Source organism: Sorex fumeus, unplaced genomic scaffold, assembly GCF_029834395.1.
Source record: "Sorex fumeus unplaced genomic scaffold, SorFum_2.1 ptg000063l, whole genome shotgun sequence".
NCBI classification, from domain to species: Eukaryota; Metazoa; Chordata; class Mammalia; order Eulipotyphla; family Soricidae; genus Sorex; species Sorex fumeus.
This window is the reverse complement of record NW_026606120.1, coordinates 33,317,304-33,341,206: the sequence shown is the minus strand read 5'-3', so window position 1 is coordinate 33,341,206 and position 23,903 is coordinate 33,317,304. Positions and strand designations below refer to the sequence as shown.

The 23,903-nt window shown below is 39.8% G+C and overlaps 1 non-coding gene across 1 annotated transcript; it reads right to left on the bottom strand.

The window, feature by feature from the left end:
* Nucleotides 1-23,558: 23,558 nt before the first annotated feature.
* LOC130036258 (U6 spliceosomal RNA) lies at nucleotides 23,559-23,666 on the bottom strand. The gene has a single exon (XR_008794311.1). It is a non-coding gene; the product is annotated as a U6 spliceosomal RNA (small nuclear RNA).
* Nucleotides 23,667-23,903: the final 237 nt, after the last annotated feature.

Here is a 23,903-nt window from a genome sequence, read left to right as displayed (position 1 = left end):
AAATTTTCTAGTGCTTTAGAAACACTTTCTCTGAACAAGAAATGAAAGCACTGATTCAAATGACAAATGATGGTTATAAATACATACTAAACATTTTAGAGGTTCCTCATGAAGATCCCCTATTTCAACATAAGCTGTTTAAGTAAATGACAAAAATTAGATATTTCATGACTAAATGTTTATAACAATGTATATTTTAAGGCATATCTTCTCATGAGTTTTTATGCAGGTTTGTTTTACTGGGACACCGGCAGCAAATGTTGCAGTCTCCTAAGCATGAGCCCCCGCTGTCATTGCTTTCAGCACAAGTGTCTGAGTGAGCAGAGCCTGGAAGGATTCTCTTGTAACAGGAATGTGTTTCCCAAAACCAATCAAACTAGTGCCAAATATGAAAAGTTACCAGAATATTTTGAACAATTTAAATGTGGTTCTTTTTTCTGCAAGAGAGAAAAAAGAAGAGGTAAATTTGTGTAGATTTTTTTTCCTGTTAAGGATCAAAACTTATATAAATAAATAAATAAAGGCCCTCCCGTTGTTCATCGATTTGCTCGAGCGGGCCCAGTAACGTGTCCATTGGAGATTTTGTTGTTACTGTGTTTGGCATATCGAATACATCATGGGTGGCTTGCCAGGCTCTGCCGTGTGGGCGAGAACCTCTTGGTAGCTTGCCGGGCTCTCCGAGAGGGGCGGAGGAATCGAACTCGGGTCGCCATGTTGGCTGCGTGCAAGGCAAACGCCCTACCGCTGTGCTATCAATCCAGCCCTGAAATTTAGTAATGACATTAATAAAATTTAGTAAATTTAAAATTATTACCTTTGCTTCTAGTGTGTTTTTTACACTACAACCAAGAAACAATAAGAGTTTATGTGATTGGTCATTTCCCTATCTACAATACAAACAGGAGTTGTATTTTAAAATGTAGAATTTGGGGCCAGAAAGATAGTACAGGAGTCAAAGCACCTGCCTTGCATGAGGCTACCCTTAATTTGTTCCCTGTACCACATATGATTGGTTCCCTGACGAACAGTCCATGATTCATGAGCACAGATAGGGACAGGAGTAAACTGTAAGCACTGCTGGATGTGACCAAGAAGCCAAAATCAAAAAAAAAGAACTCAAAATTTTATGAATGGTAAGAAGTATAGCATAACAATGAGAAGAAACAAAGACTACAGAGTCTACAACAAAAATTACTTAAGGTGTGAAAATGAGAACTAATTTGTTTTTATTCTTTAACTTTTTATTCTTTAATTTTAAAACAACACAAAAAATCATCTGAGGTGCATTTCTAGACATCACTATGTTAAGAGCAAAATATTTTGGGGGGAAAGGTGGAGAATTTTGGACCACAGTCAATGGTGCTCAATAAGAGTATAATATTAATAACATTTTCACATCAATAAGGGATAACTCCATTATAATCTGTTTAGGAAGGCAAGCTCTTAGCACAAAGATCTAAGCTAATCTTTCACCCGAGCAGTACTTGGGAGTCTCCTCCACACCCCCAAAATGTAACAGGATTAAATGAAAAACAATATGAAGCACTTAAGTACAATGTCCAATTCAAAATAAGTGCTCAATAATGTGCTATTTACTAAATTGGACTTTTCTCTTAGGGAAGTCTGGTTTCTAAAATATGTTATCAAAGAACTTACATAAAACTCTGCCATAGGCACTGGAGAGATAATACGATGCGTAGGGTGCTTGACTTTCATGTGTTCTACCTGGGTTTGATCCGCGTCATCCCATGTTGTCCCCCAAGCAATGCCAGGAGTAATTCCCAAGTGCAGGACCAAGAGTAACCCCTGAGAATCGCTGGGTGTGCCCCGCCTTCGCCATTGCTGGTGGGGGTGGGGAGGAGGGCAGGGATAAAACTGTCAACTAATATCCTTATAAATTACTTTTGCATCTGTCTGACTTTCCCATTTGTTCTGATATGTGGAATTGTGCCTTTCTCTTTCCTTGCATGACTTTCTTCATTGTAAAGAACCAGTTCTTGATGCTATGTTTCCATTTGTTCTCTATTTTCTGCCTTACCTTTGTTTTTTCCTTAGGGTTTCTTTTTCCAGCTGCCTAATTTAAATAATTTCTAAGTTTCGTATTATAGTATTCTTGCTTAGAAACATTAAAATTTTATTTTATTTAGCTTTACTTTAGTTGTGTCTTGCAGGTTTTATTGCAGTGCTTATTTTTACTGATTTCTAAAATTTGTATTTTCAATTTTAAAATGTTTAATCTTTCATTTTAAAAAGATTTCTTCTGAATTATATGTAGAATTTAGAGTTTTTTAGTTGTCAGCTTCATCATTGATAAATCTCAAAATTGCTGTCCCATGACCTTAAGCGATTGTGAATAGAATCTTTACTGGACATGTGAAAGGATGACTCCTTCTGCTGAAGAGTTTTGCACCTCTCCCAAGGCACCTTTCTTCTCAGACTGCTTTCTAATAAACACCTGTTGCTTCTTTGGGGCTTTGGGGGTTCCTCTGGCAATCACGCACATTCACTACTTCCCTCTCCTTTCTGCTTCACTTGCCTCTAGTACGCAGAGCTTGTGGCTCCCAGTGTTTCCTCTCCACTCACTATTATTCTGGGGTGCATATGTATAGTTTAGTTTTGTACGGGCTATACTCTACTGTGCTCGGGTTACTACGGGCTCTGTACTCAAGGATTATTCCTGGCCAGGGCTCCTAAGGGGTGCTAGAGATTGAATCCAGGTTGGCCGTGTACAAGGGAAGTGCCCTGCCTGCTGTCCTATCTTCCAGCCTCATATAAAGTTTTTATTTCACCTGATTTTGTTATGAACATTTTCGCAGTGTTTTTGATTTCACTACTAGATTGATCTGGGCTTGGTTGATCTATATTATCTAGGAATTTGGAGATGGTGGAAATCTTTGCTGCTATAGACACTGCTGTTTCCTCAGAAGTTAAAATCCTTTTTAATCCATGTCCCATCAGAAAAGGACTTAATGGGCTGGACGACAGTACAGCTGGTAGGGTGCTTGCCTTGCACGCAGGTAACCCAGGTTTGATCCCTATCACCCAATATGGTCTCCCAAACCTATCAGGTGTGATTCCCGAGTTCAAAACTAGGAGTAAGCCAGCTGTGTCCCCGAAATCAAAACAAATAAACTGATGTAATTTCTAGGTGGCTAAGTAGGAAGAAGAGGAGGCTGATGTTTTTGTTTTGTTTTCTGTATGCAATCATAGGCTCTGTCTTATTTCATAAAACCCGAACATAAAAAAGAATTCATGTTGAACTCTCCATACTCAGCAAAGAATTTAATGTATTTTTTCCTTAATATGATTCTGTTCCAGATGGTTTTCAGTGCATAGAAATTTGTACCTATCCTACTTCTTGGATAGGTGTAACTTTTATTACTGTAAAATGGCTTTCTCTTTTTTTCTAATGAGATTATTAGTTCAAATTACATTTAATAATAAGCAATAGTTGTTAATGCTTACTATGATTTGAAATGATTCTCTATGATTAATGATGTCTGAGTGTTATATAGGGCTGGAGCGATAGCACAGTGGGTAGGGCGTTTACCTTGCACAATGCCAACCCGGGTTCGATTCCTCCACCCCTCTCAGAGAGCCCAGCGAGCTACTGAGAGTACCCCACCCCAACAGCAGAGCCTGGCAAGCTCCCCGTGGTGTACTGATAAGCCAAAAACAGTAACAACAAGTCTTACAATAGAGACGTTACTGGTGCCCACTTAAGCAAATCAATGAACAATGGGAGGACAGTGCTACAGTGCTACAATAAAAACAGAATAGGTTTTGTTCCTCCTAAACTGGAAGTGTTAACCAAACATTAATGAACAAAGTACAAAAGAATCAATGCTGGATTTTTTGTTTCTAAATAATCAAGCATAGGCCATATACTTAACAGACCATCAAATAAACTATCTGTGAAGTTCTGTGTGGGAAACAGCTCCAGGATAGGAAATTTAGCTCAAATAAAGACTTGGCATAGTGTCTAAAAGAACAAATAGGGGAGATAATGTTACTATCCTCACCTCACCAAGTTCAAGAGCATTAAGTAGTTGGCAGGAGTTTCAGGAAATGGGACATTTTACTAAGTGTAATTTTAAGAGGAAACTATGAATTTATCATGGTGTAGAATAAAAGGAACAAGCAGATTATTTGGTCTATCAAGTACCTTCTCACAGAGATCCTCACAGAATATTCAAGTGGAGAATTCAGGCAGTTGTTTTGATGAAACTGGGGCTCTGATATACTAAGTAGAAGAAAAATAGAACAAAATTTATGCTTTTTATGGGTAATCAATGTTTTGTTCTCAATTTTGCTGGTAGTAGCTTGTGATTAGCATGATTTTATTTGTTATTTGTCAGGTATGTCACAAAAAATAAATAAATTCTCTAATAATTAAACTCTAAGAAAGAATACTTTTGTCTTCTTACAAATGTAACATTCATCCTACAAATGAAATCTTATTAAAGTCCATACAATAGTTCTGATGATGAAAAAAATAATTTCAGTTTTGCAGAGCCTCCTTCTCACCATCCTCCATTCTCCATTTAACTCTGAGGGACCGTGCAAGTTAAGGTCATCTCTGAATCTAACCAAGGTGACCAAGTGGTTTCATTTGCCATGCTAACACAGGAACCACTCTACTCACCCACCCCACACACTCTAAGGGCTGGTAGGAAACAAGGGTTTTCATTCTGTCTCAGAGTTTCCATAAAAGCCCTGACATCTAAATGGGAGAATTAAGACCTACACCTGCCTGTTCCACTTAAGTACAATTAAGGATCTGGAAGTAGAAGAACACATTATAAGTAGTAGCCCTTATTGCAAAATAATGAATCAGATTAGAACCCAGAGCGATAGCACAGCGGGTAGGGCGTTCGCCTTACAAGCGGCCAACATGGCCGACCCGAGTTCGATTCCTCCGCCCCTCTTGGAGAGCCCGGCAAGCTACCGAGAGTATTCGATATGCCAGACACAGTAACAACAAAGTCTCCAATGGAGACGTTACTGGCCCGCTCGAGCAAATCGACGATCAATGGGAGGGCCTTTACTTACTTTACTTAATAAGGAATCTAAAGCTCAACTGCTAGCTTCCTCTACTACATCATGTCATGAAAGTAGAAATTAACTACAAAACAGATGGGAAAATCTCCAACACTGGAAACTGAAGAAACTTGCCTAAATAGCAACTGGATCAAAGAGGAAATTAAGTAAGAAATAAAAAGTCTCCTCGAAACTAATGATAACGAAGGGGAAAAAAGGGTCTATCAAAATCTATGTACTAAACTGTACTAAGGGGGAAAATTCATAGCACTACAGGCCTCTGTTAAAAAGAATAAAAAGCTCAACAACTAAAATACACTTCTCAAAAACCTGAAGAAACAACAGATAAAAATCCAAAAAGAAGTAGAATTAAGGAAATAATAAGAACCAGAAAAGAAATCTATAGTATAGGAATAAAGACAACAATCCTGACTGCGGAGAGTGCTGGGGTCAGTGCACTTGTCCTGCACAAGCCGAACCAGGGTTTATTTCTGGAACTACAGACAGTCCCCTGAGCCACCAGAGCGATCTCTGAGTACAGAGCCAGGAATAAGCTCTGAGCACCACCAGATGTGCCACCAAAAAAAGAAAAGAAAGCAATAATGAGATTAATGAAACCAAGTCAATGAAACCAAGAATAGGCTCTTTGAAAGAACAAATAAGAGACAAATCTTTAGCTAGAATCACGAGGAAAAAAGAGAAAACTGACAAACTGGATCAGAGAAAAAAGGTGAGATTATCAAGAGATTCCTCAGAAATTCAAGATATTATAGGAGGATAATTTAATATATGCAAATCAATTAACAACGCACCACATCAATAATAAATAAATATCATATTATATCAATTGTGCAGAGAAAGATTTCGACATTCTAACACCTGTTTATTAAAAAATAATCCTTAAGGTGAAAGAGATTGAAAGAATCTTCCTCAAGATAGTAAAAATTATCAATAATAAACCCATAGGAATTATCATTCTCCATGGTGAAAAACTGAAAGAATTTCCTTTTCTTTTTTAAATTTTAATTAGTGAAACACCATGAGGTATAGTTGTAGACTTACAAATTTTTGTGCTTGGGTTTCAATTATACAATGTTCGAGTACCCATCCCTCCACCAGTGCACATTTTCCACCACCGCTGATCCCAGTATCCCTTCCCACCCCCCATTCCCCATCCCACCCTGTCTTTGTGGAAGGGTATTTCCTTTAGTTTTCTCTCTCCTTTTGGGTGCTGTGGTTTGCAAAAGAGGCATTGAGTGGAAATCATGTTTGGTCTATAGCTGAAAGCATCTCCTAACGAGACTAGGTAGAAGGCAAGGGATATCCACTGTAATCACTTATTCAATGTAATATTATGAGTCCTAGCCAAATTAATCAGACCAAAAAGATCAAAGGAATTCAAGTTGGAGAAGTCAAACTATGCAGATTATGTGAGAAATATATATATGTATATATATATATGTATAATATCCAAAAGGATCCACTAAAAAGCTCCTAGAACTGAGTCCTCAATTTGTAGCCCAGGCAACAGGCCTTCAGCACAAAGGGAGCAAGAAATGTGAAGTGGAGTAAGAAAAGCCTCTTTAACAAATGGTGCTGGCATAACTTGCCAAACACATGCAAAAAAAATGGGCTTAGACCTCGACTTAACACCACGCACAAAAGTCAGATCAAAATGGATTAAAGATCTCAACATCAGGCCAAAATCCATAAGGTACATTGAAGACAAGGTCGGCAAAACCCTCCACGATATTGAAGCTAACAGAATCTTCGAAGATGACTCTCCACTAACCAACCAAGTGGGAACAGAGATAAACAAATGGGACTATCTTAAATTAAGAAGCTTCTGCACCTCAAAAGCTACAATAACCAGAATACAAAGACAATCTACAGAATGGGAAAGGATATTTACCAAATACCCATATGATAAAGGGTTGATATCAAGGATATACAAAGCACTTGTTGAACTCCAGAAGAAGAAAACATCTAACCCCATCAAAAAATGGGGTGATGAAATGAACAGAAACTTTCTCAAAGAAGAAATCCAAATGGCTAAAAGGCACATGAGAAAATACATCATTAATCATTAGGGAGATGCAGATCAAAACAACAATGATATATCATCTCACACCACAGAGACTGGCCCACATCCAAAAGAACAAAAGGAACCAGTGTTGGTGTGGATGTGGAGAGAAAGGGACCCTCCTTCACTGCTGGTGGGAATGCCAATTGGTTCAGCCCATTTGGAAAACAGTATGGACGATTCTCAGAAAATTAGAAATTGAGCTCCCATTCGACCCAGCAATACCACTGGGAATATATCCCAGAGAGGCAAAAAAGTACAGTCGAAATGACATCTGCATTTTTATGTTCACTGCTGCACTGTTTACAATAGCCAAAATCTGGGAAAAAACCGAGTGCCCGAGAATAAATGACTGGTCAAAGAAACTTTGGTACATCTACACAATGGAGAATTATGCAGCAATTAGAAAAGATGAAGTCATGAAATTTACATACAAGTGGTACTACATGGAAAGTATGCTAAGTGAAATGAGTCAGAAAGAGAGGGACAGACATAGAAAGATTGCATTCATCTGGGGAATATAAAGTAACAAAATGGGAGACCAACACCCAAGAATACCCGAGACAAGTACAGGAGGTTTACTCCGGGGCTTGGAGGCCAGCCGCACATTCTGGGGGACAAGGCAGCTCAGACAGAGGGGGAACACCAAGTAAAGGATTTTGGGAGGATCCTCCCAGGATGAGAGATGCATGCTGAAAGTAGACTATACACTGAACATGAAGGCCACTCAATGCCTCTTTTGCAAACCACAGCACCCAAAAGGAGAGAGAGAAAAAAGGGGAATGCCCTGCCTAGGGGTGGGTTGGGATGGGGGGCTGGGGGAATGGGAGGGATTCTGGGAGCATGGAGGTGGGGAATGGGCACTGGTGGAGGGATGGGTACTCAATCATTGTATAACTGAAACCCAAGCACAAAAATTTTTTAAGTCTGCAACTGTACCTCATGGTGTTTCACTAATAAATTTTTTTTTTTTAAAAAAAGCTCCTAGAGACAATAAACCAATACAACCAAGTGGTCAGCTACAAAGTCAACACAAAAAATTTTCCCTTTCCTATCTGCAAATAGTTAACTAAAAGAGAAAGTCATCAGAGTCTATCCCATCCAAAATAATGCCCCAAAACATCAAGTACCTAGGAATTATCTCAACAAAAGAGGTGGACCATCTATACCATAAAAACTATGTCACTTAAGAATGAGAGAAGACCTTATTAAATAGAAAAATATTTCATGTTCGTGGATTTTAAGAAACAATATTGTCAAATGACCATTTTGCCTAAATTATTATAGAGATTCAATGTAATTTCCATTCAAAATTAGACAATATACTTCAAGGACTTAGAATAAAGTTTCTGTTCTGGAATCATAAAATACATCAGACAGCTAAATTTTTAAATCCATACTGAAAAACAAGAAATTTGGAGGCATCTCATGATCTACCTGGAAACTAAATTATAAAGTTATATTTATCAAAATGGGCTGGAGTGATAGCACAGCGGGTAGGGCATTTGCGTTGCATATGGCCAACCTGGCCGACCCGAGTTCGATTCCTCTGCCCCTCTCGGAGAGCACGGCAAGCTACCAAGCTTATCTCAGCCACACAGCAAAGCCTGGCAAACTACCCGTGATGTATTCGATATGCCAAACACAGTAACAAGTCTCACAATGTTACTGGGCCCGCTTGAGCAAATCGATGAACTATGGAAGGACAGTGCTACAGTGCTGCTATAGTTATCAAAATGGCATGATAGTGAAATAAGTGAAATAAGTATGACCAATGGGTTAGAAATGAGAACTCAAAAACAAATCCCAAGATTTCAACAAGCTTGGTACATGAAATGGAGCAAAGAAAGTCTCTTCAACAAATGGTGTTGGGAAAACTGTGTAAGCAAGTGTTTAAAAAAATGAAGCTAGATCCATGTCTCAAGTAATCAAGAAAATAATACAACAGTATCTTTGTGAGCAATATCTCACACCTTAAACAAAATTCAAAGGGGATCAAAAACATAAAAATCAAATCACAATCCATAAAATACACTGATGAAAACATAGGCAAAACACTCTAAGATTTGGACCTCAGGGGTGTTTGCAATGATATGATTCAAATGCCAAAGGCAAATGAATAAAAATAATATACAAATGGGACTAAATCAAATTAAAGAATTTCTGCATAGCAAAATAATCATGGCCTGAAATGAAAGGACATCAAACTAAATGGAAGAACATATTTGCACTCAACTCATCAGATCTTTATCTGATAACCTGCGGGTACCTGCCTGCTTATGCAGGGTCCTTAAGTAGACATAGCTCTGAGAGCTGCCTCATTCAGAGGGCCAACTGTACTTGGCATAGCTCTCTGTCCTGCCACCTTTAGTAGGTGGAGTAGTCATTATGTCCCCAAACCAGTTCTATAGAGAAGTTAATTCTTTACCATCCTCAGTTTGCAAGAGAAATTAATGAGAAATAGATGTATTGTGATTGTGTCGTGTATGTAGGACATCACATCCTATATGAATCAATAGAGAATACTGGAATGATCATAGTGTTTTTTAGTGTACTTTGTTATTAGTTCCACTATGTTCTTGTTTTCAGTTACTGATCTAAGTAATATTGTTTTCATTATACTATGTTTCCTATAGTTGTTATACTCTAAGAAATGTATGATCTTGGGAATATGTTTTTTGTATTACAATGGATGATTTTACCTGCCAAATTCCTGATAGATATGTATAAGAGGCTGTCTGAAATAAAGATCAATGCTGCTGTTCCATTAGAACTCAGCCCTCTCAACCACTTGTATATAGTTTCTTTTATCCTCACCTTCCTTCTTCACCCGTTCTACTGTTGACTGGTCCAGCAATAACCAAGATCTTTGTCTATATCCAAGGTTGATATCCAAGACAAATAATGCATAAATATCAACCAAAAGCTTCCCCAAAGAAACCTATCAAAAAGTGAGGAAAGAAAATGAATACTTCTCTGTAGAAAACAGAAAGATTGCCAATAGGCACATGAAAAACTGCTCATCATCACTTATTATCATCAAAAACAGGGAAATCCAAATCAAGATTACAATGGGATATCATCTTATACCACTGAGAATGGCACATATTTAAAAAAAAACTTAAAACAATGTTTTGGTGGTGGGAATGCTGGCTGTAAATGTAGCACCGTAGCACTGTCCTCCCATTGTTCATGAATTTGCTCAAGCGGACACCAGTAATGTTCCATTGTGAGACTTGTTTTTACTGTTTTTGGCATATTGAATACACCATGGGTAGCTTGCCAGGCTCTGCTGCGTGGACGGGATACTCTCGGTAGCTTGCCAGGCTCTCCGAGAGGGAGGCTGTAAATGTAAATATATAAATTTCTAAAAAAGTTAGAATTAGGGGCTGGAGCAATAGCACAGTGGGTAGGGTGTTTGCCTTGCACGCAACCAACCCAGGTTTGAGTTCCAACATCCCATATGGTCCCCTGAGCAATGAATGCTAGGAGTGATTCCTGAGTGCAGAGTCAGGAGTGACCCCTGTGCATCGCCAGGTGTGACCCAAAACCAAAAATCAAACAAACAAAAAAGAAAAAGTTAGAATTGAGCTCTCATGTGCTCCAAAAATCCCACTTCTAGGCATCTATTCCTAGGACACAAAAACGTTCATTCAAAAGGACATATGCACATCACTATTCATTGCAGCACTTAGCATATTAGCTAAGATATGGAAACTAGGTATTTAATGACAGATGAGTGGATTATGAAGGTGTGTGTTTATACTCTATGGAATACTATGGAAGTGCAGGGAAAGATGAAATCATGTAGTTAACTATAACTTGGATTGGACTGTTGATACCATGTTAAGTGAAGTGAATCAGAAGATGGACAAACACAGGATTGTCTCACATCTCTGTGGTTGCAAACTAACAGAAAGAGGGACTACAAGGTATTAAAAGGGGGTGGAACAAGATTACTTTTGACCTAAGATTTTAGGAAGAATACGTACAAGAAAAAGAATGAGAAGAAAAGGAATTGAAGGACGTGGTAAGAAGAGGTAAACAGGAGGGAACAGGTAACACCATCAGGGATCAGGAGCTTTGGGCACATCAGTGATACTGTATCTCTATATCCAAACCATGGAGATAACAACTGGAAAGCACAAGCTCCAAACTATAGACACCAAATGTAACACCATCAGGGAGTCAGGATGGGGAGTGGGAGGGAACTTGGGGACACTAGTGGAGGGAAGCTGACACTGGTGGGTAAGAGCTGGAACACTGTATGTCTGAAACTCAACTTCGAATAATCTTGTCAATGTAAAACAAGTGATGGCTAGTTTCATATATTATTTTTAAGCATGTATGTATAAGTATATATCACATTGTTAAGCAGAAATCCAGTAATTCATATATCAAGGACTCATTTGACATGTAATTGGTACTATTTTCATTAGGGATCTGAGAAATTGTCATGCTTCCCTACATCATTTATTAAAATATTCTATTTAATATTTAAGTAACCAAAACTCAACACAAATTTGTAATATATTTTAGAAGATAGCATCACTGTCACTGTCACTGTCCTCCCATTGTTCATCAATTTGCTTGAGTGGGCCCAGTAACGTCTCCATTGTGACACTTGTTACTGTGTTTGGCATATCAAATACATCACGGGAAGCTTGCCAGGCTTTGCTGTGCGGACAAGATACTCTCGGTAGTTTGCCAGGCTCTCTGAGAAGGGTGGAGGAACCGAACCTGGGTTGGCCAGGTTGGCCCTGTGCAAGGCAAATGCCCTACCTGCTGTGCTATCGCTCCAGCCCAGAAGATAGCATATTAAAATCAAAGTATCCACATAAAAATCAAACCCATGGCTTCACACAGGTAATGCAAGTACTCTGACTGTCCACTGCTGTTCTCACTACATCCACTTCCTCTTACCTTACCAGTCCCCAATCCCTACCCACCCCCATTTCTTTGTAATCAAAAAAGTCTACAGATTCTTCCTTAAATCAAAAGGAAGAAACAAGAATCTAGCAAACTCAGGGGAAAAGAGACTAAAAGAAGGATGAAGAAAAAATTAATTTTCAGAAAAAGAAAGAGGTTTAATTTCTTCAGATTATAAGAAATTATTTGAGATTCATGAATCCCTGAGTTAAAGAGAAGGCCAAGTAATATCTAGGAGCATGTTATTATGGAACTATGTCCCCTTAAGGTAAGCTCTCTTGCTTACCTCTCTATCACTGAGCAGACCTCCCTCCATTCCCTCCTTTGCCACTGATGCTCTGGGAGTCTCAAGGTACAATGGTTCCAAGGATGTGAGATCTTCTTCTTTCACTCAATCTTTCCTACTAAGGTTAAGTGCACTGGTGCTTTTTTCCTGCTACTAAAGACAAGTTAAAACAAGAAAATTCTGACTATTAGAAATGAATTTATTTAATAATTTGAAAACTCCACGGTGAAAAACTATACCAAATCAAAATATCTACCATTGTACAATGCTACCAAAATCTTTCCACCAAAGGTACTTTCCAGCAGGGCACCTTAACCATCAGAGATAACAGATATCTCCTGGAATTTGGAAGTGTTTATATATTTTGATGGGGAATTGGGCCATACCTGGCAGTGCTCAGGGCTTACTTTGCTCTTGGTAGTGCTCAAGATTATCTACAGGATGCCTAGGATCAAGCACGGCTAGGTGAGTACAAGACAAATGTCCTAGCCACTGTACTATTACTGCTCCGGTCCTAGGGAGTGATATTCTTCTGTGCTTTGTCTTTTACCTTAGTGCTCATAAAACCTGGATGAAGTTAGTCAGGGAAGAAGGACAGATGCAAGAAGATCTCTCTCGTACGTAGAATGTAAAAGTATCACTGTAGAGGATTAACAAATGCCCCCAAACAACAGAACTCAAGAACTGGTCTTCAGGAGGAAATTTATCTGAGAGGGGGCTGGGGGAGGCAGGATGGAGAGTGTGTGGTAGGGGATGGGGAGAAGGGACACTGGGGCCATTGTGGAGGAAAGCAGGAACTGATGGAGACTGTGTTGTTGGAATGTTTTGCATGAAACCTTACCATTAATAGTATTACTAACCATCAATTTTATTAAGAAAAGGGTACTATAGCACTGTAGCACTGTCCTCCCATTGTTTATCGATTTGCTTGAGTGGGCACCAGTAATGTTTTCATTGTGAGACTTGTTACTGTTTTTGGCATATTGAATACGCCACAGGGAGCTTGGCAGGCTCTGCTGTGAGGGCGGGATACTCTCAGTAGCTTGCCGGGCTCTCTGAGAGGGGCGGAGGAATAGAATCTGGGTCAGCCGTGTGCAAGGCAAACGCTCTACCTGCTGCGCTATCACTCCACCCTGCTATCACTCCAGCATATAAGCTATTGCTCCATCATATGAGCATATAAGCAAAAAAAAAGAAAATATTTTTTAAAAGTTGATTATATTTTTATGATATTGAAAATTAATGCTGTTTAAGCCAAAAGTAGCTATTTTACATACTAGTCTGTTTATTTTAGCTTGTATGCTCTTTATGCTCTTTTCCGAGTTAAATTGACAGTTTATGAAAATATGCATTGCTGAACCTGGGACATTTTTTGTCTCTTTACAAAAGTCTATATTTCTACAAAGAATTAGTATCCTAATTTGATCACTTGAAATAGGTTTCCAAATTTTTAAGGATTTTTTTTTGGCCTTTCTTTGGGTCACACCCAGTGATGCTCAGGGATCACTCCTGGCTCTGCACTCAGGAATTACTCCTGGCAGTGCTTGGGGGATGATATGGGATGCTGGGGATCGGACCCAGGTCGGCTGCGTGCAAGGCAAATGCCCTACCTGCTGTGCTATCACCACAGCCTCATCTAATTTTAATTTTTAATTAAAATTTTAATAAAAAAATATTTGCCTAAGTTGTGACTTTTTTTGCAGATACTTCAACTATAAGAACAAGTACCATGTATTTAACTCTTACTACTGAATCTTTACCTCACTCATGAGTACTGAATGAATGGTTGATGGTCAACTTCAGTGAAAATAAAGTTAAAGAAAAGCTTGTAAAGTATTATTTGAATCATTTTAAAAACTCTCCTCCACAAACCAAAAACATATGTACATTTATATATATATGTATAAACATTTATTTTTATATGTCAATAGAAGAGCAAAATTTTTTAAATGTCAATCTCATCAAATTGCTAGTTCAGGAATCCTGGAAACATCTTTAGTTGCTTTGGTAATGCCTGGATATCCTTAAAATTCCAGTGGCCTGAGATTTTTTATGTAAAATCAGTACTAGGAAGTTATTACTCCTGGAGATTATTCTGGTAAAAGTCTCATGTTGGGCAACTGGTATGAAATAGTCCCCTAAGCATAATTTGAATGAGATTATATTAAAACATATGAAAATGCTACAAAGATCTTACAAAGACTTACAGAGATAGTAAAAAATCTATGGATATTCTTTACCCTTCTTTCCCTAATGTTGCATTATCATGGTACATTTGTCAAAATCAAGAATTTAACATTGGTCAACAACCTACATTTATTAGAATAAAATTAATTCAGAATTGAAAAGATAACTTTTTAAAAGCATAAAAATTGTTGTAGAGAGAAAAATAAATACACTTTTTCTATGAGGTAAGTCCAATAAAAGTACAACTTTAGCACTTTCAAAGTCCAAGCTTTTTCATGTTCACACTTGAAATAGTAAAGTTCTAGAGAAGTGCCTTCTATATGATGGAAGTATTCTATAATATACACTCATCATAAAAATAGGTTTCTATAACAACAAACCTATGATAGCCATATTGGCTATAGCACTTAAAATGTGGTATCACTGAGGAAATTAATATCTTATTTTAATTATTGTAGATTCTTATGTCCCTCATTTAATCTAAATGATAGGTCCCTGGAAACTGCAAGTTTAAGAAACACAAAATATAATAAAACAGATTTGACTGTAGAATAATTAATATAAACAAGAGTTAAAATCAGATAACATACTTTACGAGTCCCAAAGCAATACAAAACTTTTAGATAAAGATCCAACACACCTCAATATTTAGTATTCAGTATTTATTAATTTACTAATTTTTCAACTCATTTATTTCAATTTAAGGTTGTACATAGTTGGGGCTTGTTTTGGCAAGCCAGGGTGTAAGGAAGTTATCGAATCTGGACAGAACATCATTCCATCTCGTGCATAAACATTTCAATTGGGACAAATAGGATAAACCAATCAACCATAAGTGCACCATTCTGAAATATGGGAAGGAACCAGAAGGTCTGAAAAAAAAACCCACAGACATAGAGAAACACATGAATACCGCATAGACTACAGTTATGACTATAAATAGACATTATTTTCTCATGCATACTGTAACTAAATGACCATTCAAGAAAACAACATTATTTTGAAGTTACTGTAATTCAAATTTAACTAGCTTTGTGTGGCTATTGTAAAGAATTAGAAAGTTTCAGAGGCAAACACTCTCCCTCATTCTGAAAGGTCTCAGTTTTCTAACACTTCAAAGGACTTGGAATAAGGAGAGATGGAAATCAATTTGCAAAAAGTAGGTAAAATGATGGGTTGGAGCTATAGTACAGCGGATAGGGCATTTGCCTTGCAAGTGGCCAACATGGCTGACCCGAGTTCAATTCCTCTGCCCCCTCGGAGAGCCGGCAAGCTACCAAGAGTATCTCGCCCACATGGCAAAGCCTGGCAAGCTACCAGTGACGTATTTGATATGCCAAAACACAGTAACAATTGTCACATTACTGGGCCCGCTCGAATAAATCGATGAACAACAGGAGGACAGTGACAATGACAGTGACAGGTAAAGTGACAAGTATGATGACATTTTGGTACCTGTATTGCAAACCATAATGCCCAAAAAGGATAGAGAGAAAGTGAGAGAGAGAGAGAGAGAGAGAGAGAGAGAGAGTGAATAAAAGTGCCTGCTATAGAGGTAGGCTAGAGGAAGGGGAGCAGGGGGGAAACTGGGGACATTGGTGGTCCAAAATATACAGTGGTGAAGAGATGGGTGATGGAACACTGTATGATTGAAACCCAATTATTAACAAGGTTGTAACTATCTCAATATATATACAATATATATGTAACTGTATCTCAATAATATATATTAAATATGTATACGAATTATATATAATACATCACATCGATTGTAATCGCTTGTCATCCATTGTTCATCAACGTGCTTGAGTGGGCACAGTAATGTCTCCATTCAACCCTGTCAAGTGCTAATGTAGCCCAGTGGTGTCTGTTCATGCCAGAAACCCAAAGAGCATCAAACTGTTTGTTCAGGGTCTTGACGAAGAAGTCTGACCATCTCGTAGGTGGGCGACCAGGCATTCTTTTGACATCCCGTGGAATCCAGTCGGTAACGGCTCTAGTCCAGCAGTTGTCTGCAAATCGCATTACATGTCCAGCCCATCTGATTTTCGACACCTTGACAAATGAGACAGCATCCCTGCTCTTTGATTGTCACTCTTCCATCGTCAACGGAGGTCGGAACTCTGGATTTCTTCTCTCACTTGAGTGAAGCGTGATACTCCGAGCACAGATCTTTCAATTTCTCTTTGGCTGATCTGAACAGCATTTGTGTCTCATTTTCGTACGGCTCAGGTCTCTAAGGCATATGTTAGTGCAAGAAGAATGGTAGAGTGGAAAAGATGTGCCCAGAGCCAGAGGTTCTTTGTCCTCTTAATAGTTTTTTCGACACTCTTGAAGGCATTCATTCCATACTGCTCTCTTCCTCCTGCTCAGTTCTGGTGCCAAGACATTCCTCATGTTAAGTTCTCGACCCAGGTACACATAACTGCTGCATTTGGAGATGTTCCTTACATTGAGAGCAAATGGAACATCAGGAACTAATTATTTTTTCATGAACATTGTCTTGGTGAGCTTCAGATGCAGTCTGACCTTTCCACACTCATGGTCAGCCAACATTTGTGTCTCTTGGTTAATGTTTGGTGTTATTAGAATAATGTCATCAGTGAAGTGGAGGTGGTGTAGTTGCCAATCGTCTATCTTCACTCCCATTTCTTCCCATTCCAGTGGTCGCATGACGTTCTTGAGGGTGGCACTGAAGAGTTTCGGTGAAATGGTATCACCCTGCCGAACTCTCTTTACATCGATGATAACTTCTTTGTAGAATGGTGAGATTCTGATGGTGAATCCGTAATACAGCTCAAGGAGGATCCTGATGTATTGAGTTTGAACTTCCTGTTTAGCTAGGGCTCCTATGACTGCTTCAGTCTCAACAGAATCAAAGGCCATCTTTAAATAGATGAACGTTAGACAGGCATCTTGAACTCTCATGAAAACAAAGATCCTCTGCCTACTTCCCCCAATCTCCAGTGACCCAGGGTTCACACCCATTAGACACACCCTGGTGGTGCCAGATAAATTCCTCATTGGTCGATCTCCACTACCTAACTGCCACCATGCTCCAGGCCACTTTCCAGACCAGGCGGCCACTTTGCGACTGCGCAACACAACATAAGACACTTCCTACCAATTTCCATAATTACTGCACCATGTTTGATGGGGTTTAAATATGGTTTGAACTTTGGAAATACCTGCAAGGGCGATTAGAGGCCGCCCTAAAAGCCTCTATCACTCTCAGAGAGCCTGGCAAGCTACTGAGAGTATCCCGTCCGCACAGCAGAGCCTGGCAAGCTACCAGAGGTGAATTCGATATGCCAAAAACAGTAAATACAATGGGTCTTATTCCTCTGACCCTGAAAGAGACCCCAATACAGCAGCGTTAAGAAGGATGAGCAAGGAGAAGCTGATAAAATCTCAAGGCTGTACTAGGCTGCCAAAACGAAGAACTAAAATAACCGTCTGTACTTTCAATGCATGTACTCTGGCATCGGATGCATCCATCGAAGACCTGATGGTGCAAGCACAGAAGATCAAGTATGACATCATTGGTCTGAGTGAGATGAGAAGGCATTGATCACACCGCACCATTTTCAACACTAAAGAAGAACTGTTCCTCAGACATGCGACAATAGAGGCGTCAGTGGTGTCGTGTCCTTGTCAACACAAAGTTGGCCATGAGCATTGATTCGTTCAAATGCCTAACAACCTGAATCGGACGATTACACTTGAATAGATGTGACTCATTGCCAGCAGTTTCTATCTTCTACATCTATGCATCAACATCCTATTGCAATGAAGAAGAAATTGAGAAGTTCTACATGGAGCTGGAGAAGTTCTATAAAGAAGACCACACTTTCTACAAGATCATTGTCCGTGATTTTAATGCCAAGATAAGTCCGAGAAGGTCGCCCAAAGAACTCCACATCGGGGCCTATGGCCTAGAATGGAACGAACAGGGTGACAGACTATCTGAGTTCATCATATCGACCAAGACCCATCCATGGTAACTCACAGTTCCAGAAGACTGAATCTAAACATTGGACACGAGAGTCTCCCGATGGACAGTTCCACAATGAAATTGACCACATCATATTCAATCAATGGTTTTGCCACGGTTGTCCCAAAATTCCAAACAGGATCGGACCACTGTCTTCTTCATGCAAAATTCTACTTCACAGAGTGGGGAGAAAGGGCTGAAAAGTTTAAGAAGGGAATTCCCAACGACTGCCAATTGGGAGCTCTTTGGCACTATTGCAGCAACATGGGAAGATGCCATGATTGACAACATCGACAAGGAATATGATCAACTGGTTCAGCACCTCCATGACTACCCGAGGAATGCCAAGAGTAGGAAAGCCACAAACAGACTCTTGTCTTCAGAAACTCTTGAGCTCATTCACCAATGCGGTTTGGCGCGAGTCTCAGACAAACACAAGCTAATGTCTGAGTTCGAAAAGCTGTGCAGAGAAGCTATCAAGGAAGACCCCAAAGAGAGAAGAACAGCAGTGTTGGCTGATGCGGCAGAAGCTGGGAAAAGTATTCGCAATGCACGCCTGTCCTTCACCAACTATAAGACCAAGATGACTGCCCTCTGATGTCCTGATGGATCTATTACATCTTCCAGAAGGTCAATGGAGAAGATTATCCACGACTTCTACTCAGATCTCTTTGATAGTCATGTCCACCTGCCCACATACCAAATTCCGCAGGATGGAGATGTTGTTACCAACGTTTTCCCTTCCGTAATCTGACATGCAATTTCATCAGTAAAGAAGCATACAGCACCCAGTCCAGACAAGGTCAGACCTGAACATCTGAAGAATCTGCTGCCAGTACTCGTCAACACATAGGGCCGGTTCTTTACACTTACCCGTCTGAATGCAAGGTTCCGTCCCAATAGAAAACAAGCAAGACCATTTTTTTGTATAAGAAGGGAGACATCCACAACATCGGCAACTATCACCCGAACTGTCTGCTGTCCGTCGTCTACAAGTTGTTCACTCAAGTCATCCTGAATGAATAGGATTGGCAGAATACTAGATGAAGGACAACCATGCAAGCAAGCCAGGTTCCGAAAAGGATTCAGCGTGATTGATAATATCCACACAGTGACCAAGTTCATTGAGGTTTCTTGAGAGTTCAATATATCGCATATTATATATAATATATATAAGTCTTCATGTAGCAAAAGCAAACAAAAGTGTAACTAAATCATAAAATATAATTCATATATATACCAAAATTGTCACTTCAAAATGGGTTGATGTGATTCAAATTTGAAACAGTTACCATTGTTTTGAATACTATTTCAGAATGTTAGTCTGTGTTTCTCAAAGGGAAAATTATCATTTACTATAAGAATAAAAAATAACAATTTAACAGTTGATGCCAGACACAGTAACAACAAAGTCTCCAATGGAGACGTTACTGGGCCTGCTTGAGCAAATCGATGATAAATGGGAGGGCCTTTACTTACTTACTTTACTAATTTAACAGTTATTAATAGTTATTAACACTAAGAAGGTAATTTTTTTTGTTGTAGGAGTTATACTAAACAACTTTATATAAATGATCTATTGAGTCCTCCAAACAAACCCATAAATCAGGAGCAATATTATTCTAAGTTCATAGATGAAAACAGATAATATTGAGGATATATAAATCAATGGACTTATGATTCTGACCTAAAGTAATAAGCAGAGTCTCTTAAGCTATGCAGAGGAAATGATTCTTTCTTATGGGTGGGAAAGGAAGCATAGAATAAAAGCATAGTCTCTGCAAACAAGCAAAGGAGTAAATGGATTAGGTAGTTGGGACTGGAGTAAATGGATTAGGTAGTTGCCTTGCACACAGCTGACCCAGGTTGGATTCCCAGTATCCCATATAGTTCCCCGAGCACCACCAGGAAAGGATTTCCCCAAGCACTGCCAAGAGTGATTCTGAGTGCAGAGCCAGGTGCAACCCCTGGGCATTCTCAGGTGTAGCTCCAAAACAAAACAAAACAAGAGCCAACCAAAACAAAGAACTGTTATTCTCTGTCTTTAATTGTGGAGAATTTGTCACTGCCACTGTCCTCCTGTTGTTCATCGATTTGCTGGAGCGGGCCCAGTAATGTCTCCATATTGAGATTTGTTGTTACCGTGTTTGGAATATTAAGTACATCACGGGTATCTTGCCAGGATTTGCTGTGTGGGCGAGATACTCTCGGTAGCTTGCTGGACTCTACGAGAGGGGCAAAGGAATAGAACCGACTCGGCCTCACTGTCTGCACACAAGGCAAATGCCCTACTGCTGTGCTATCTCTCCAGCCCTTTTGTGTAGGAAAGATGTTTTAATTAACTCTTGACAATTAGCTAAAGAGCATAGTATACATGGAGTCCAACCTGCCTTGAACTTTTCCTCTTGTAAGAGAATAAATGTTCTAGGGTCTTTTAAATTCAAGTCTTAACTGTGATTAAATGGAAGTTTAGTATTGTTTCTCGAAGCTCAAAAATCCTGATACACTGACCCCACCCATATAGACTATGAGCCCTGTATCCTGACTACGGGAATATATACACACACACACACGTGTGTGTGTGTGTGTGTGTGTGTGTGTGTGTGTGTGTGTGTGTGTAAAATACAGAAGGGTGGGAGCATCAGAGAGAAGCAAGAAGAGATCTGACCTAGGAGGACTATGGAGTCTCAGAGTTGGCAGAACAAACCACACATTAACCAGGAGTTCAGGACCAGACAGTCACAAAAGGAAGTAGATATTTAAGAAGCCGTGTTAGGGACTGGAGAGACAGTACTACAGAACAGAGGATAAGACGCTTGTCTTAACCTGAACCATCCAGGTTCAATTCCCAGCATCACACATAGTCTGGTAGTGGTCTCAAAACAAAAGCAAAAAATGCCATATTACCCATCTCCTGAAAAAAAAAAGACTATTTAGATGAGAAGAAACTAAAATACAAAACTATGAAAGGCAACTTAAAGCAGCCCTTGCCTCCTCTCCCCACCTCTGCATGCCTCCTTTCCAGAGCTCAGCAACTTAAAAAGTTGCAAAGAAAATTGGATCCCTTTATAAAGTAAAGAGGCTGTCACTGTCACTGTCCTCCCATTGTTCATCAATTTGCTTGAGCAGGCACAGTAAAGTAAAGTAAAGGCTCTCCCGTTGATGATCAATTTGCTCGAGCGGGCCCAGTAACGTCTCCATTGGAGACTTTGTTGTTACTGTGTCTGGCATATCGAATACTCTCGGTAGCTTGCCGGGCTCTCCGAGAGGGGCGGAGGAATCGAACTCGGGTCAGCCATGTTGGCCGCTTGTAAGGCGAACGCCCTACCCGCTGTGCTATCGCTCCTGTCTCCATTTTTTTGAGGCTAGTTGTTATTGCGTTTGGCATATTGAATACATCATGGGTAGCTTGCCAGGCTTTGCCGTGTGGGCGAGATACTCTTGGTAGTTTGCCGGGATCTCCGAGAGGAGTGGAGGAATCGAACCCGGCTTGGTTGGGCTGGCTGTGCGCAAGGCAAACGCCCTACCGCTGTGCTAGTGGTTATCACATTCGCCTCACACAAAGAGGCTATGCATTTTAAAATTTTTATTTTTCTTGAAAAAGTATATGTACATTTGAACTCCACAATATTATATACTAGAAGTTACAGAAAGCAGCAGAATTTGAAAACAAGTGCTTCCCTTGGGAAGACTTGCTGGTTGCCACTGTTTTGTTTTGTAGAGGATGAAAGTAACTGATCTGTGGACACCTGTTCCCATAAGAGACCCATGGCATGTATCACAAGCCCAAAGACTGAATCTTTCTCAACACTACGTTCAGCTAAACCACCATCAGTTGATCACTTATAAAACAAGTGGAAAATTTCCTGCAAACAGCAATTGACAGATATCACAAATCAAAGGTTCTTGTTTCCATTTCTAATTAGATGCTGCCCACCTGCAGGAGCAATTGTAAGCTCCTTTATAAGGACATAAGTGCTAAACCAGTGTAGGGAGACAGTAAAGAGAACTCAGAGCTCTGCCGAAGTAACCTGAGTTTTGATTCTGACTTATCTTAACCTGGCAATAAACAAGCCTTTAATTTCTCCATCTTGCCTTGTCTGTAGGAGTTATAAACCACACAGGTAGGCTCCTCTTAGAGGACTTTTGACTGCTTCCAGAAATATATGTATCATGCTATTTTTAAGACACCTTGCTGCAGCCAAAAGTTTAGCCTCTGGTGTGGGCTTTCTTTTTTTGCTTTCAGTGTGGTTGAACATCTGAAAACCATTTGGTGGAATAAGTAAAGGGATTAGAACAAGAAATACAACCTTTTGTTGACTTTTCTGCTGATACATTGGAAATTCATTTAGGCCCACACAAGCTTACTAACTCTTTCTTTAATATTAAAAATGTAATTTCTGCAGAAGCCAGCGCCAATCTTGGAGGTCAGAGATGGCTATCAACACCTGTATTTTCAAAGGGAAAACTTCTCTGCCTCTTTTTGTTTCTTCCATCTTTGAAGATGGAAGATGAAGAATACTCCAATATTCTTGAAAAGACCCCAGATGGATGTCCTTAAAGATGTTAGCTCACTGCAGACTGTGTTATCACAGCAACGAAAGTCACCTTATTCAGAAGACAGTCACAGCTCTATTTCTGGTCAGCTTTGGTTCCAAGAGAGACTCCACTAGACTCAAGGCCTGGAACTGTACAAACGGTGACCATTCCACAATTCTGCTTCCTCTCCTTGCCCTCTCTGATGAAATCTGCACCCCACAATACCAAGTTACTGAGCATACTGAATCCGAACATCTTGGCACAACTCTCTTATAGGTGTAAAGGTAAGGTAAAGGTAAAGGCCCTCCCGTTGATCATCGATTTGCTCGAGCGGGCCCAGTAACGTCTCCATTGGAGACTTTGTTGTTACTGTGTCTGGCATATCGAATACTCTCGGTAGCTTGCCGGGCTCTCCGAGAGGGGCGGAGGAATCGAACTCGGGTCGGCCATAGTTGGCCGCTTGTAAGGCGAACGCCCTACCCGCTGTGCTATCGCTCCAGCCCTTTATGGAACGCTTCACGAATTTGCGTGTCATCCTTGCGCAGGGGCCATGCTAATCTTCTCTGTATCGTTCCAATTTTTAGTATATGTGCTGCCGAAGCGAGCACTTATAGGTGTACAAAAACATATTCCAAGCTGAGAAGGCCAACCAAAATGTTATATACCCTGATAATGACAATGTGAAACAGAATCAAGAGCATGGTGGTGCCCTTGCCCATTTTCTGTGATCTCTTGAGTCTCAGTTTCTACATTTGGAAGAATGTGTAGTAAAACCTGCTGTTCGGAGATGGGGGGATAACTAAGAAAGAGGAGAGGAACAAATCTCTTTCCATAATTCTTTCCTT